The sequence below is a fragment of the Muntiacus reevesi genome, chromosome 10, assembly GCF_963930625.1.
Source record: "Muntiacus reevesi chromosome 10, mMunRee1.1, whole genome shotgun sequence".
Taxonomy (NCBI): Eukaryota; Metazoa; Chordata; class Mammalia; order Artiodactyla; family Cervidae; genus Muntiacus; species Muntiacus reevesi.
The window spans coordinates 7,108,435-7,125,984 of NC_089258.1; the positions used below are offsets into that span (position 1 = coordinate 7,108,435).

General features: G+C 47.8%; 1 protein-coding gene across 4 annotated transcripts in view; it reads left to right on the plus strand.

The window, feature by feature from the left end:
* Positions 1 to 17,550, plus strand: part of PTK2B (protein tyrosine kinase 2 beta) — a 135,187-nt gene that overhangs the window by 24,447 nt on the left and 93,190 nt on the right. Inside the window, exon 1 of one of the 4 annotated variants that reach the window (XM_065946667.1) lies at positions 12,868 to 12,997. The exons of the other annotated variants lie outside the window; for them this stretch is intronic. The gene's annotated coding sequence lies outside the window, so the exon portion shown is untranslated. Of the gene's footprint in view, positions 1 to 12,867; positions 12,998 to 17,550 lie in introns of those variants that run through there. 4 annotated transcript variants of the gene reach the window in all.

Below are 17,550 nucleotides of genomic sequence, written 5' to 3' on the forward strand. Positions count from 1 at the left end.
GATGCCTGAGAACTGTCTACCCTGAGATGTTGTTCTTGAGATACAGACTTAAAAAGAGCTCGGCCCTCTTCTCATGTGGCAAATACTCAGGTTTCTTCATTGATTCCTCACAATTCAGAGTCTTACAGTCTCCTCCATGTTCCCTCCACAAGACAAGGCTCTCCCAGACTTCACCTGTCGAGATGCCTGAGTTAAAATGAAATCCACAGAGCCCATTTCTTTTTCCACTCCACTCTGCAACTCTTCCCCAGCGTGCACACCCTCCAACACACACCTCCCAGAGCTTCAGCCTGGCATATCATCTTAATGCTGTTACTTAGCAACGAGTAGGGGAAGTGTGATCACACCTCCGCGCACTGTCCATGGAGCACTGCAGACAATACAAACAGTTCCCTGGTTTCTCCATGCAACAAGAGGAAGGTAACTGTCAGAGGTGGCCAGCATCATGCTCCAGAGATATTGGCTCATCCCCCGGGAGCCCTAAATTGGTTGCCATTTCGCTCTTACTTGGCATTGGGTAATGTCTTTGTGGGGGCGGCTGGGTAGGTGGTTCTTGAAGGGCCGGATCTCTCTGCTTGCACTTGTTCTCAGGATGCCTGTGATGCAGACAGGGCAGCTTGCAGATCCTCTCTGCTCCCACGCAGCCCTGCCCTGCACCAGGCCCGCGTCCCCCCACCCCCAGCCGCCACAGTTCCCCTCACTTTCTTCCATTTGGAGGTTGTTCTTCAATGTTCTGGCACTGCCCTTTCCCCGCCCCACTCCCTTGCAGCCCTCTGTTCTTCCAGTCCCTGGTTCCTCTGCCTTTCAGATGCGCCTCCTGTGACCAGATAGCCCCCAGTTCCTCAGATCAGCAATTCCCCCCACCTTATCCAACCCCCCCCCTGCCAGTTCCTGTATTCCTGTATGTTCTTTACATTCCAGCCTCAGGCCGCTGGGCCAGACACCTCTCAGTGGACTGAAGTCCTCCTCCTACCCGCTGTTGGTGTCCTGATCAGAACCAGATCTTTGTGAGTTGGAATTCACAGATGTGGGGTAGCATGAAACAGTAGAGAAGGTGAGAGTCTGGAGTCTGAAGACCTATATTCCAACTCCTGATCCTCTTCTTTCCCCCTTGATTCTGTGATTTAGATCAAGTTTCTTTAGCCTCTCCAAGTCTTTGTTTTCTAGGGGGATTGGTATATTTGCCTCACCAGGCAATGACAGTCATACAATGTAACATAGAAAGAGCCCAGAAAAATACATTGCAGAGAGCTGGAGAACTCTGTTTTTGTCCTTCTCCTTCCATCTCTACCTCTTTACCCTTTCTTTGGTGGCTTCTGTCTCTCAAGTGAAAACCAGTTTTCTGGTTGGATTCTCAACTGGCACGACCGTGCAGAGACAGGACATGGGCCCAGAGGGGGTGGACACGCTCCAGGCCTCCGGGTCCATTCCTCTGATCTTGGGTCCTGCCTCAAGAGCCCTGAGGTTCCCTCTGTTCACCTGTAAAATGAAGTTAAGAACACCTGAGTTGTCGAATGCATATTCAAATGCATGTTGCCTCCTTTGAGCTGTGTGCATGCTAAGTCGCTTCAGTCATGTCCGACTTGGTGACCCTGTGGACCAGAGCCCACCAGGCTCCTCTGTCTATGGGATTCTTCAGGCAAGAATACTGGAGTGAATTGCTATGCCCTCCTGCAGGGGATCTTCCCCACTCAGGGATCAAACCCACGTCTCTTATGTCTCCTGCACTGGCAGGTTCTTTACCACTAGCACCATCTGGGAAGCCTATCAATATCCTTTACACATTTTAAAGTCTTTCACAAATTTTAGAGAGCAGGATTATTTTGGACAAACCTGGTCCCATTTCCCTCCTTGTCAAATGAAGGAGTTAGATTTTAAAATGCCGAAAGCCCCCTTAAATGCAAAAAAACTGTAGCAAACTGAGAAATGACAGTGCCCTTCAAAAGCCTCTGTGGAGAGAACTGAATCCTTCTTTGCAGAGAGTATTTGTCCTGTGGCCAGAAGAACAGATTCCTCATCTCTGGACCCCATGACCAAGGTGGCTGTTTATTATCCAGTTAGAGGCCTCTCCTAATTCCGGTTTAGAAGTATATAGAGAGCTCTGTCTTTTCAATAATGAAAACAAATGAGTCAGAACGTGCCTAAGGTGTGACAGAGGTGATGGGGAAGAGGCGTTTAGATGGGTATCATGGAGACTTCCTTGGTGCTTCTTTGTTTAATAGTGACCTGAAAAGGCTGAATTTGCAAATACAGGAGTCCTGAAGACAGAGATACAAAAGTCTGTGACATCAGTAGTTTATAGGAAGTTAATAAAATAAAAGTGCAGCCAAACCATAGAATTTGGATTTTACTGAAATCTTGAAGGGACTTCCCTGGCAGTACAGTGGTTAAGACTCCAGGCTTCCACTGCAAGGGTTGTGGGTTCTATCCCTGGTCTATGCAGGTAACTAAGATCCTGCATGACTCACGGTGTGGCCAAAAACAAAAATCTTGGAGCTTGGGAGTCTGGCCAAGGACGAACAAACATTCCAGAGCCTTTGCAGTTTCTTCAGTGAGGCTTCCCCAGGCAAGCACAGCGTCTTCATACAAAGAGGATCCCAAGAGGAAACATGGATACTTCAAGCAACTCTCAAAGCTCTGGCTTTGCCCGGAAGATCTATTTCCAAGCCCTTAGGACAGAGGGGTCAACTTCAGTTGGGGTCTTTACCCATTCTCCAATCCCATGGCTTCAGGGGAAAGATGAATAAACACATTGCAAAGCTGGGAATTCTTCCTGGAAAAGGAAATGGCAACCCACTCCTGTATTCTTGCCTGGGAAATCCCATGGACAGAGGAGCCTGGTGGGCTAAAGTCCATGGTGTCGCAAAAGAGTCAGACACAACTTAGCTTCTTTGCTAAACAACACTCTCAGGCCATGGGGTATCATTTTTTAGCAATCATTTGCAAATCACTTAAAATTTTATAATAAAAATTTGATATTTTTTAAGAGTCAACAAAAAAATTTGGGAATTCTTGCTTTGTAATCAAGCTGCAAGGGGTGCTGTATTGTACAAGTGTTAATGGTTAACCACATATTACCACTAACTTTTCAAAAATATAGGTGTTTGGTGGGGGAGCGCCAGGGAGACAGCTCTGATCTCTGTTATGACTGGACCCATGTAATAATTGGGCTTCCTAGGTGGCACTAGTGGTAAAGAACCCACCTGCCAATGCAGGAGATGTAGGAGATATAAGAGATGTGAGTTCAGTCCCTGGGTCAGGAAGGAGGAGGGCATGGTAACCCACTCTGGTATCTTGACTGGAGAATCCCATGGACAGAGAAGCCTGGTGGGCCTGGGGGGCTTGCAGAGTCGGACACAACTGAAGCAACTTTGCACATACATGTGGAATGATTAGTCATAGAATTAGAGAAAGTTAAGCTGGAAGGGACCTGGGCCATCACCCATGACAGTCCTTTAGTCAACAAAGGCAAGAGTCTGCAACATGTAAACAGTACTTCATTTGGAATTGTGGAAATGTGGGTGACCACCACTTTCTAAATTTTTGCTTTTCAAATAAAAATATAAAAATGAGAAACCAGGAAATTGATTTGCCTGAGGCCCTGTAGCAGTGTCAGGACAGAACCTGCCAAGCCCCCCTGTCAACTTTTGTTCCTCTGCCTGTCCCCAGAGGATTCCACCCAGGGCTAGACCTGGGTTTGCAAAAAGATCCTCTACAATAAGAGCAGAATCATGCCTCCAATGAGACTCCACAGTTTAAAACCTAAAATGATCAGCATTTTCCAGTCGTTCAGGTTCATTGTACAAACATTTTCTGTTGAATACCATGGAGCCTCACTCTGTGTTGGTCTTGTTGCTGTTGTTTAGTCGCTCAATTGTCTCCAACTCTTTGTGACCTTATGGTCTCCTCTGTCCATGGGATTCCCCAGGCAAGAATACTGGAGTGTGTTGCCATTTCCTTCTCCAGGGGATCTTCTGACCCAGGGAAGCCACCTTACTCTCTGGGGAATGTTAAAGGTAAAATGCCAGTTGTAAGCCAGTCTCTCCAAACACACCTGGTTTATGGGGTTAAACCCGCCCACTGAAGGAGGATGTGCAAAATGGAACCTGTGTTTGATTTTCTTAACCCACAGCCCACGTAGCCCGTCCACTTGAGGAAAGAGAAACGCTGCTAATGGGTGGTAAAAGCAGTGTGAATGCTGGCCCCCGCACAGGCTCCCAGTGACAGCTTTTGTTCCCATGGTCTCCTCAATAAGTATGACTCAGTCCGCTGTTCAGGCCCCGCTTCCCCAAGCTGGGAGCTGACTTTGGCACTTGCTCTGCAGGACCTGTCATGCATGACTCAGGGGGCATGTTGGGGGGGCGGGGTGGGACTCTTATTGGCAGATAAGGGAGGGAGTTACCTCCCCTCTCCCTTGCTGATCCCCCTTCTGTTCTTCTGAGCTCCAAGATCCCCCCCCTTCCCACCTTTCAAAATGCTCACCCATTAATACGAATGGTATCCTTCTACCACCCCGTTTTTTCAAATGTACTCTACACATATCCTGACAAAGTGCCAAAGCTTTTTTTCTAACTCACCTACTCATCCTCAGAATTAGTCTCCAGCATAGGCAGCATAAACATGATACCCTGAAGGCCAAGTCAAGGTCAACATGGGTTCCTGTGAGCAAGGAAAACAAAAGACAGGAAAAGCCTTGCAACCAGCTTGCCTCATGTCAGTGCTTGTTAGAGCAAGAACACTATCCTCACCATGCAGAGGGGACGTGTCATCAGGGCCAGCCCACACTTGTGGACTTGTTTTGGCTCTAAGAGTCAAGAGAGGAACTTTAATTAATTGGGAGGCATGTGATTTTGAACCCAAGGGGATGGCATGGTGTCCTAGCATTTTCTATCTCGAGAGCAGCAAGAAGCATTGATAGAGAAGCAGGTCTCCTTCCCCTGAGACAGAGGAGGCCATACCCCCTCAAGGAGATGCAAGGCAGCGAACTACATGCTCACAGGACTGCCCATCTAGTCTCAGGCTTGAAGGGGATTCATTCCAGAATCCTACTCCAAAAGAGATCCAAAAAATCTAGAGCACAAATTTGCCATGAGCTCTTCATGGATGGGGTTGTTCCTCTTGGAGGTTTGTTCTATTGGATGTTCAAGATGAAGGCAGTGGGGCAGATAAAGAGCTACCAGGCCAAGCCAGTGAGTCACCCTTAATTTGGGGATGGCCTGCCTGTCCAAAGAGTCTATTGTTTACTAGGACAATTCAGAGACAGTGTTCATTGCTTTCTAATCCATTGTCAAGTTTTTTCTCCTTCCTTTCTTTTCATGGGATTCTCTCAGTCGTGTCCAACTCTTTGTGACCCCAAGGACAGTAGCCTACCAGGTTCCTCCATCCATGGGATTTTCCAGGCAAGAATACTGGAGTGGGTTGCCATTTCCTTCTCCAGGAGATCTTCCCGACCCAGGGGTTGAACCCAGGTCTCCTGCACTGTAGGCAGGTGCTTTACGACCTGAGCCAGCAGGGAAGTCCAAGGAAGGAAGGGCCCAGCTCAGACTAATTGTACGTGTTGACCTATGAATTTTTCTTGTTGCTGTTTAGTCACTCAGTCGTGTCTGACTCTTTGAGACTCCATGGACTGTAGCCTTCCAGGCTCCTCTGTTTGTGAGATTTTCCATGCAGGAATACTGGAGTGGGTTGCCATTTCCTTCTCCAGGGAGTCTTCTCTACCCAGGGCTCAAACCCGTGTCTCTTGCATCTCTTACATTGGCAGGTAGATTCTTTACCACTGTGGTCACCTGGGAAGCCCTGTGAGTATGAATGAGTAAAGTCCCTAAGGCATTATTTACTCATTCACAACCTCCCTCTCTCTCTCTCTCACATACACACACACACACACACACACACGCGCGCACTCATGCTTTGGTTACCACAACACAATCTCCACATGTACCCTGAAATGGCAGCTTACACCCAAGACCAAATCTTAAGTCAAAGAGGCACAGGATTGTTCTAAAGTGATGCTGCCTTGAAGGCGTGATCTCCCACTATTCATCTGCTTGAGGATGACTAGCCTGCAAGTGCCTACTCATGAAACATCATCAGTCACATAGGCCTTCAAAATGTAACTTTGGAAGAAGTTTCCCAAAAGCAGGAGCAAGAAAGCATCCACAGAAAAGAACCTGCTGTTGAGGATAGAGCAAGAAAAGGAAGGTATCCCACACCTGTCATTGTCACAGTCAATGGCCTTGTAGATGCAGATGACACAAACCCCAAAGATGCTGGTCCAAAGACAGGATTTGCAGGATCACATATCCAAACTAAGGGAAGATTAAGGAAGCAACTCAACTCAGGGTCAGCTCCAACCTGGCACTTAGATGTGGCCAGGGGCCCCTGGCTGGGCCCGTCTGCCTCTCTGGCTCTCATTGCATGTTGGCTTCATTCTTTCAGAACAGCTTCTCCAAAAGCCGGGGGCATTGCCACTAATTGTGTCAAGTTCTCATCCACAGCCTACTCACCCACAAGGGAAATCCTCACTCCCTAAGCTGAAGTTTGAAAAAATGCCGAAAAAAAAACTATGACTGGACTGGCTATGGTCATGTGTCCATTTCTGGGCCACTGACTCATTTGAAAAGACCCTGATGCTGGGAAAGATTGAAGGCAGGAGGAGAAGGGGGATGACAGAGGATGAGATGGTTGGATGGCATCACCAACTCAACTGACATGAGTTTGGGTAAACTCTGGGAGCTGGTGATGAACAGGGAGGCCTGGCGTGCTGCAGTCCATAGGGTCACGAGTCGGACATGAGTGAGCAACTGAACTGAACTGAACTGAGCCTCCTGGCCAACAGGGCAGGTGCCATTTTGCCCCAGCGAGGGTGTCCTGCATCTGATCTTGTGGTCCAGACAAGAGGAGGAGATGGTCTCCCATGATGGGCAGCCTCCACTGGAACTAGCTGGTTGCCATGGAAGGAGGACTAGCTCCCCACAAAGAGAACTAGGGAATTTCTGAAGAAGAAGAAGGAGGTGTTGAAGGCAGACGAAACAATGGAGGTCCCCGTGCAGTAGTCTTGCCAACTTTGATGATACAGCAAAGTTACATCTGCTGGAAGGTGTGTGTGTCTGTTGGGAAGATCATTCAACTTGAGGAATGGAGGGAAATAGTGACATCCAAAGTGCTTGGGAATTGGCAATGTAGAATTATGTTACAGCCAAGGATTAATACAGCTTTGCAGAAGGGACAGGTTGTAAGGTCATAAATTATATGTCCATAAATCATTTACATACTGCTGGGCTGCTTGACAATCGTTATTATATGAAGGAGGAGATATCTGAGTTTGACTTTCTGGTCATGCAGCCAAGCTTGTAGGATTTCCCGGACCAAGTCACATGCTCACTGGTCTTTCTTTCCTGGACTTGAAGGCAATGTCACTAATAGTGGTGGTCTTCCCACAGAATCATTCCTGATTTTCTTATTTATTTATTTGGCCACACCATGTAGTACTTGGAACTTCCCCATCCAGGCATTGAACCCATGCCCCCTGCAGTGGAAGCCCAGAGTCTTAACCACTGGATCATCAGGGAAGTCCCATCCTCGATTTTCAAGAATGACTTTTTTATCGTACTGTCTATGTCTGAAATTTTAAAACCAACGTACCCTTCTGTCATGAGTGAAAGTTGTTTTAAGAGTAAATTACTATTTTCAATTCTGCCTCTTCAGTCTCTAGACTATACTTTGCTCTTGTTCTAAAGGAGTCTTAACGCTTTAATACTGTGCATCTGGTGTATAATCAGAACCTCCCAAAGATGGCCAGGTCCTAATCTGAAAACCTGTGAATGTGTTGATTTACAGGACAAAGGAGACTCTGCAAATGTGATTAGGTTAAGGACCTTGTGATGGGCAAATGATCCTAGGTTACCTGGTTGCCCTCACATGGGGTCTTATAAGAGGGAGACAGGAGGGTCTGGGTCAAAGAAGGTGATGTGATGTCGGACGTATGGTTCACATGGAGAGTGTTGAAGATGTTATTCTGCTGGCTTTAAAGATGGAGGTAGAGACCAGTGAGCTAACAAACAGTTTCTAGAAGCTGGAAAAGAGAAGGAAAGGGTTTCTGAAGGAATGCAGCCCTATATATCTGTGTCTGTGCTCAGTCATTAAGTCGCGTCTGATTCTTAGCGACCCCATGGACTGTAGCCCACCAGCTTCCTCTGGCCATGGGTTCTCCAGGCAAGAACACTGGAGTGGATTGCCATTTCCTTGTTCCTTCTCCAGGGGATCTTCCTGACCCAGGGATCATACCCACGTCTCTGCATTGGCAGGCAGATTCTGTACCCCTGAGCCACCAGGGTGGCTCACATAATACAAAACTACTCAACAACAAGAAAGAAGGGACTGTTGATAAACACAACAACCTGGATGAATCTTGAGGGCATAATACATACTGAAAAGAAGAGTCAATGCCAAAAGATTCCTGTATGATCCCAATATGTAACATTCTTACAAGACAAAACTGTAGACATAGAGAACAAAGCAGTGGTTGCAGAAATGAAGGGTAACACAAGTGAGTTCTTTCATAGTGCTGGAACAGTTCTGCATTATAATTGGGGAGACAGTTACACAATCATAGACATGAGATAAGAGTGCATAGTACTATACATGCAGAGACCCACACAAATCCCTGTGGAAAATGGTGAAAATGGAATTAGGTCTGTTGTCCACTCACAGCAGTAAACCGATGTCAGTTTCCTGGTTTAGATATTATACTACAAGATGTCAGCATCACGGGAAGATGGATCAAGTGTACTCAGACTGTGTACTACTTTTGCAACTTCCTATGAGTCTACAATTATTTCAAAATAAGAAATTTTTAAAAAGCTACCAACTAAAATTCATCTGTCTGATGATATTTCTTCTGTCCCCAAGAACTTCCTCACCACTCAAATAGTTCTGAGTCCATTTCAGTTAGAGTTTAAACACCTCTTGGTTCCCCCATCACTTTTAGACATCTGCTCAGGACCAAATAGGATGGGGAGATGATGCTAGCAACTGACAGCAGAGAACAGAACACTCACCTCCTCCCAGATCTCTCGTGCAACACTCCATACCTGCCTTCTCCCTCAGCAACCAGCAGGAGCGTCATTTCCTGGTATATAGTGAGACCGGCTGTGTTTATGAGACACATTGGACATGTGAGAGCCTGGCTTTCTTCTGTTTCCTCTGCTAGCTCTGGATGAGGGAGGGGAAATGGCCAGTAAACAGACTGGAGAAAGGAGAAGCCTCTGTTGTGGGGGCAGATCTGGGGGAAGTGAAGAGACATAGTTAAGATTAAGATGGGTAAAATAGGTGCTATAACTTAATAGAAAAAGCACGGACTTGGAGTATTATCTGAATTCATCCATTTATTCAGCAAGCATCTTTATCTGTTCAAGCTGCTATAATAAAAGAACCATAGACTAGGTGGCTTAAACATCGAACATTTATTTCTCACAGTTCTGGATGCTGGGAAGTCTGAGATCAAGGTGTCTGCAGTCTGGTTAGAACCTGCTTCCTGCTCACAATTGTCTTCTCACTGTGTCCTCATGTGGTGGTGGAGTAGTAATTCCTTTAACATCTCTTTTATAAGGGTGCTAATCCCATTATTGTGGCTCCACCCTCATGACCTATCACCTCCTAGAGGACTTGGCTTCTAATTCCATCACTTTGGGCATCTGCACAGTTTTGTAGAGCTCAGACCAAATGAAGTACGGAAGGTGAAAATTCTTTATGTATTTCTGTTTATTTTTGCTTTATATTTTTATTTCATTGTGTTTTGATATGTTCGTTATTGTATCTTCTTGGTAAATTGTTTTCTTTTAAAAATCATTCTTCCTCGTAATCATATTTTTATTTTTTTCTTCAAATCCAGCTAGTTTGTTATTTTATATACTTGTATCAACTGTCGTTCATTTAGTAAGGGTCTGATTTACAGTTTTCCCCCTTATTGTCAACTTTTCTAATATTTTAGTTTTATTTCTTGTAGAATACATAGAACTGGTTTTTTCAAAATTGAATCCAAAGGTTTTTGTCTTTTAACAAGCAATTGAAGCTTTTTTTAAATTTATCAAGACTTCTAATATATTCAGTATATTTCTACTATATTATTGTATTTTCCCTTTGTCTTTTTCCTGCCTTGTTGTCTTTCACTGGATTGACTGTGTTTCTTTAATTTCCTCTTTTACCCTCCTACTTTAGAAGTTATACATTACAGTTCTATTATTTTAGTGACTTACCTCATCTTTAACATATTACTTGATTTGAAAGTCTAGTATTAGCCAACATCATTGTCCTCCTCCCCAAAGTGGAGGATAGGACACCTCAGCTCCAATCTTTGACCTCCCATCTTCCAAGATATTACAGACAAGCATTTTAATGTCATCTTGTTTTCAAAATTCTCCCTCCCAAATTTAGCCTAGTATTAGAAGAATTATCATCTTCGATCTTTCATACCTTTCCCCTGCCCAGTCTCACATTTACATATTTGAAATAGACTCTTTATGGTCCTGGAATTATTCTGTTAACCCAGGTCTTGCTTTTCAAATCTATGATTTTTGTCTGCTGAGCCTTCTTCACGGGTGGGTTGTTAATCTGCTTGGTTTGTAATTTTGAATTGTGTGTTTGTATATGTGAAGGGTGGGGATTCCCACTTCATTTCTGATTGAACTCTCCCCCCTCAGCAAAGAGTTTTGTTTTTTCCTCTGCCAGAATCACTTGTCACCATGTCTGCATTTGTTTTTATTGATTTATTTTTAGTCATGCCGCCACCATGGCATGTAGGATCTTAGTTCTTCGACTAGGGATCAAACCAGCAGCCCCAGCAGTGAAAGTGAGGGGTCTTAGCCACTGGAAGACCAGGGAAGCCCTTAAATTTGTTTGTTTTAATTACTTGGATTAGAATTCCTGGTGCACATTGCTAGAATGGCACAGGCTTTGATTTCTAAGAAAAATTTCTTTCTTTTTTTAATTGGGCCCCAGGCAGAGGTCAAGCTTTCTCACCTCTCTGGGCTGGTAAGCGGTGTTCCCAGGGCCCATCTCTATTTATTCTCTGTGCCCCACCCCTGCCTTGAAAGGATCTGGACCCAGAAGTCACCCTCTGCGTGTCTTCATCCCCAGCCCCTGGGGTCTCCACAGCGTCAGCCCCCACTCATCTACTCTGGCTGTGAGTCCCTCCATTTCTGATACCTAAGAATCTCCTCTCTCCACCTTGGCTGTGATAAGATTTTTCTGTTATATTCTGTCCAGCATTTCTGCATATTTGGAGCAGGGCCGGCCAGATCTGTACTAGGTCAGCCTCACCATGACTGTAAATCAGCCGACCTCACGTTCTTAACCCTGGCGGAAGCCCACTTTCATTCTTTTCAGTCAGCAAACGTCATTGAGCCAATGAGATCAAAGGGCTACAGTGCAGAGTGAAGATCTGCCCTGCCCTCCCAGAAGGTAACACCCAGGGAAGGAGAAAGCCTTGAATGAGGTAGCCTGAGGAATAAGTGTAAATGTGCAACCTTAGCTAAGGAAAGGCATGTTATTGTGTCCCAACTGAGGCCTGATTCAGCCAGCAGTCAGGAGAGAAGCAGCCCACATGTCACAAAGGCTAGAGGACCAGGCACCCGATGTGATCCAACCTTGCAGGTGTGGGAATGGGTGGCAGGGGCAGGATTTCCCCTGGCACGATGCCCTAAAACACCGCAAAATACCCTCACATATGATGCCATATATGCTGTGAACAAAAAAAGAAAGAGGATGTGAAAGACTTGTCTATGGAACACTGCATCTGGTTTATTTTGACTGGCAGGATGGAGGAAAAAAAAAAGGGCAGAACTGTGTTTCTTTTGTCCTCTGGGTCTAGGACTGGGGAGTTCTTCTCCTTCCAGATGATGGCCAGAAGAAAGGGTCCTCGATTATTCTCCAAGTACAACATTTTGGTTATTCAAATAGCCCAGGAGATGATGAAGGATGGGTGCATGCATGCGTGCTAAGTTGCTTCAGTCGTGTCTCACTGGGACCCCATGGACTGTAACCGGCCAGGCTCCTCTGTATAGGAGATTCTCCAGGCAAGAATACTGGAGTGGGCTGCCATGCCCTCCTCCAGGGGATCTTCCCGACCCTGGGATCGAACCCACCTCCTTTACTTCTCCTGCATTGGCAGTCAGGTTCTTTACCACTAGTGCCACCTGGGAAACCCTAAGGATAGGTGGGAAGGATGTTTTATAGGAAAGAGCCCTGGGAGAACCACGGCCCAGCTGTTTCTCCAACTTCCTGGTGGGACCACGGTCGGGGCATCTGGCACCAGACCCCTTCTCTGTAAGATGAGGAGGGCTCTGGGTCTGGAAGGACCCTTCTACCTCTGATGTCTAAGATGCCTCCCCAGGGAAATGGGGTGCTGGGGAGGCCCAGCCACCCTGCTCCCCCAGGGTCCCCAGTGAACCACCCCTATTCATGGGGCTATGGAGTAGCCTCCCAGCTCACCTCCGCACCTCCCCCCACTTCCTGTCGCTGGTGACCCCGTGATCCAGCACCCTCCCTTAGTAATTCTTCTCATCCTCAAATCCATCTTGGCAGCCAGCTCAGCCCTTTTGTGCCAAGAAAACACGGCCTCTGCGTCATGAGTGTGAGTGTGCACCTCCTCGGTGTTTACCAACCTACCCACGTCAGGTGGTGGGGAGGCCGGGCCTGGTCTCCCTTTGGAACTTCCATTTATGGACACAGACTGCTGACCAACCCTCTGCAGGCCTGTACTAATCCAGGGCTGGCCCCGAGCCTTCTCCCTCCTCCGGTTCTGCTGACCCAGTTTATAAGCCTGGAGGCAGGGCAGACAGAGTTGAAAAGTCAGAGCCTGCAGCAGTCAGGAGCCCCAGCTTCCCAGGGCCCCATTCCCCTCCCCTTTCCCCCACCCTGAGCTCCTCTGGGCCAACCAGTTCTCCCCTTTCCAGTTCCGGGGCGTGATTCGCCCGGAAGCTCCCTCTCAGCATGGCAGGTATGTGTCATTTCCTTATTGCTCTGAGACCCAGGCTTTGAGCGTGTCCCACCCCCCATACCTCCGAGACCCCTCTGATCTGATTGAACTGGACCGAAAGGGCTGGACCTTGAAGCCCACTGCAGCATCCTGGTAGGGATTTATTTTTGGAGTGAATTTATCTATCACCTGCGGGAGAGGCTGTGTTTTCCACTGGGAGGTGTTTGGGAGAAGCAGGGGTCTGGGACAGTGGGCTTTCTCTTGTTCTCTGCCACCCCCACCCCCATCCCCACCTCCATCCCCACACCCTCCCTACCAGTCCCCAGAACTCTTCCACTTTCTCCTCACCTTCCCACCCGTGATGCATCCTCTGGCCTTGTGGGGAACCCTGATGTGGCAGCCTGCCGCGCCCTGGGAAGGCCAGCAGGGTGATGCTGGGCGCTGTGACTGGGCAGGAAGGATCCAGCCTCACAAGTCCATCCCCGGCCTTCCTGGTTAGAGCAGGATGGGAGAGACCAGCAAGCAGTCAAAGAGCTGTTCCCGTGTGAAAATTGGAACTGCTGGGTGGAAATGAGGTTCCATCATGCGGGCATGGCCCCACTCTGCAGGCACTGTACCGCCTCTCTGTGACCTGTGATGCCCATGATGCCCACACAGCCAGAGTCCAGCCGGGAATCCTTGTGATGTGGTCTCCAGAGGCAGGTCTTCTGAGGAGAGCAGCCATTCTACCGCTCACAGTGGGAAGTGGGGAAAGGGCAGGGTTCCATCAACCTCAGGGAAGTCTCCCTGTTGGCGGAGGGACCAGGACTGGGCCAGCACAGTCTAGGAGGCCATGGTACTTCTGTGGTCTCAGACCCAGTTCTGAGGGCCCCATCTCCAACTAACGGTACAAAGCTTGCTGGAAGGATCTAGGGAGATGAAGGAGCTGAAGGTCGTGTCTCGTGAGAACTGTCTGAAGGACTAGAGAACAGTTGGAGGAGCAGGGGAGCTGCTGTCTGCTACCAAAAGGCTGTTCTGTGAAAGTGAGATGCGCTTTGTCAAGTGGAGGTCCGGGAGACAGACTCAGAAAGTTACAGAACAGTGTATCTGGGCTGACTGGAAACAAACGCCTGCCTACAATGAGAGCTTTGAATAGTGTGAACAGACTGCTCACGTTTTGAGATAGTGAGCTTCTTATTGCTAGAGGAATTCAAGCAGAAGTTGGCCAAGACGGAGCTTCTGCAACTGGGCTAAAGCTCAGGCTGCAGAGTTGTTCCACTCTCGCCTCCAAGAGTCTCTGATCGGGTCTAGCTCTGCCTTTCTTCCAAACCCACAACACTCTTGCAGCAAATCTCCATCTTTCTCATCGCAAGACTCTTCCCCTGAGCGAGACAGAGGCCCACAGTCTGGCTTGTGCTCCGGCCTGGGGTGGCGCTAGTGGTAAAGAACTGCCTACCAATGCAGAAGACACAAGAGACATAGGTTTGATTCCTGAGTTGGGAAGATTCCCCTGGAGGAGGGCATGGCAACCCACTCCAGTATTCTTAACCCGGAGAATCCAATGGACAGAGGAGCCTGGCGGGCTACAGTCCATAGGGTCACCAAGAGTCGGACATGACTAAAGCAACTTAACACACACACCAGCCTGGGGTGGGCTGGATGACAGCTCTTGGCAGAGGCCTCAGAAAAGTCTGCCATGTGTTGAGGCAGTCCAGTCACCACGCGTTTCTGTGACACATGTCTGTGAATTCTTACTGGTCATCTCACCCACCCACCAGTCCTGTGGGTCAAGATTACTCTCCCTCAGGCTGCAGATGAGGAAGTAAGAAAATATCCAGGCCACTGCAGGGCTAAGATTAGGCCTGGAGCCTGGCCTTCTGTTTCTGACACTGTTCATTGGGTGCCTGCATGCTGTACATCCTACACGCAACCTCAAGTCGAATCTTTAAGGCCAGCCTGAAAGAGCTGTGTTATCATCTCATTACACAAAGGAGGAAACCGAGGCTCAGAATAGTTGGAACTGTGCCTGGGACACAGCTAGTAAGGGACAGAGCTCTGCTGCTGACATCTCCACCAGGAGCTGTGAGGGACATCCCGTGGATGTGCTGGAGGGAGCCCCAGGCAGCTACCTGCATGTACTCTAGGGTTCAGGACCGAGCAGTTCAATTCCATACTCCTGGAGGTGTGACCTTCTCAAGAGATTCCAGGCCCTGTGCTAAATGCAACAGGGTTGGGGGAGGAAGAGTACGAGGTACTATTTCTAGCTTATGAGAAAGCTGTGGTCTCCAAAAGTGAACATTGCATCTTCACAATAAGCCAGGTGCTCCTCACTGGGCTTAAGAGGTCAGCGTATTGAAGGACAGAAGGAAAAGCTTCATAACAGAGATGGAACTTGAAATGGAGTTTGCCTACAGGAGCCTTGGGTAGCAGAATTGGGCCTGTGAAGTCTTGAGCTGTTGTTAAGCAAGCATGCCTGACCCTCATATTTTCTTTACCCACCCTTGGGTGGCCCCAGCCCCCAACAGAACTGTTGAACCCAGCTTCTCCTCCTCTGACTTGACAAAGAGCCTTACCAGGCTGCCAGCAACTGGAGGTTGTAGTAGGCGACATCAGGGCTTCTTCCAATCCACTACCCATGTCTGCAGCTTCTCTGCGGACACCTCCCTTTATCCATCCCTTACTGCTACCTCTTATCCTGGCCGAGACTCCCGTGTTTCTTGCCTAAATCAACGTATCAGGCACCAGGGTCTTTCCCTGCAAATCCACCTTACGCATAGTTGTGTGTATAGTCACCTTGATAAACCTTGGCACTTAGACTGAATCCACAGCAAAACTTCCCTTTGCTGTGATTTTGCCCACATTTATTCCAGGCTTTGCTGACAACCTTCCCTGCCCATCTCCTTTGTTTTACAAACTTTGTTTACAAACTTCACCACTCCCGCCCCCCAAGGCCACGCCTCCTCAGGTGAAGTTAACTCCTTCTGTTTCCTTGCTCGCAGCTATAATTGGATCTATGCTCCTCTGCTAGCACAGAGGACACTTTGCCACGTGGAGTTAATCTGTGGACACGCCTGCCTGTGTGCCTAGCTGGGCTCCAAGTTCCCACATGGCAAGTCTCTTGCCTTTGTCGTTCCTCTCTTCTGTCAGCCCGCTCGTGGGCATTCAGTGATGCTCATGGATTTGATTGTAGTCACGGGGCCTGAGGTCCAGTCCCAGATTGAGGGAGTGCAGATGGAGACCCTGGGAAAGCAGCTGCACACAGCACCATACACGCTTTCTATGGGAAAAGAAACAAGTTAGCAAGAACAGGGACCTGCCATAGCCCTGGCTGTTCTCCTCCACTTTGTAACAAAGTCCTGTGTGTTTCCTTGAGAGATGTGTCATATATGGTGAGGGAAGCGGGAGCCAGATCTGCTGCTTCCAGGCTCCATAACCCTGGGAAATTCATTTAACCTCTCTATTCCCTGCAAGTAACATGGCAGGAGAATAATAGTGTCGACCTCTTTGCTTCATTTTGAGTATTAAGTTAATATTTATGTCACTCGTGTATTAAAAATACCCAATATATGTTATTATTTTAAGGTTATTATGTTAACCTTATAACTATAGTTGTGTTCGTGCATGTGTGTGCAAAGTCGCTTCAGTGGTGTCTGACTCTGTGTGACCCTATGGACCATATCCCACGAGGCTCCTCTGTCCATGGGATTCTCCAGACAAGAATACTGGAGTGGTTGCCATGCCCTCCTCCAGGGCATCTTCCTGACCCAGGGATCAAACCTGTATCTCTATGTCTCCTGTACTGGCAGTTGGGGTCTTTACCATTAGCACCACCTGGGAATACTATAATCCAAATAATATAATAATAATATATTACTAATAACCTGGCTTCCTCCTAGCAGGCAAGAGACACATATCTGAGAACCAGAGATCCTGAAGGGGGCCCAAGTGATGGGTACTGTTGGGGATAGTTGTTGGAAATGTACCTTCCTGACCACAAAACAGATCCTGGGAGGGTTCAGATGTGACCTAAGGTCATGAGGGGCTGCAGACTGAGCGGTCCTGATAGAAGGACTCAGAACACTCATCAGACCTCATGTTATAATGTTTCCCATTGGCATTACCCAGAAATACAAGACCTCCAGCCACCAGTCCTACCAGCACCCTCTCCTTTGCTCAGCCTCTTTCTCAAATAGGACACTAACCCTCCTGACATTCCACTTCCTGCTCAACAGGAAATCTGAAACCCAACAGGCAAATCAGGCTAGGGACTTGAGTCTCAACGAAGGCAAGTACATTCTAGAAAATCTCAGAGGACTCCAGAATTAACCCAACCTCCCTGAGGACAGGTGCCCCCTGGGCACTCCCATCTCCTCAATCTCTCCATCTGATGTGATCTGAATATGTGACCCCACCCCACCCTGCCACCATGCACAAATCCATGTGTTCAAATCTGTAACCCCCTTAGGTGGTGGTCTTAGGAGGTGGGGCCTTTGGGAGGTGTTGAGGTCATGAGGGTGGAGCCCTCATGAATGGGATTAGTGCCCTTATAACTGAGACCCCCTCCTAGTTTCGTTAGCCTCTTTTCCCATGTGAGA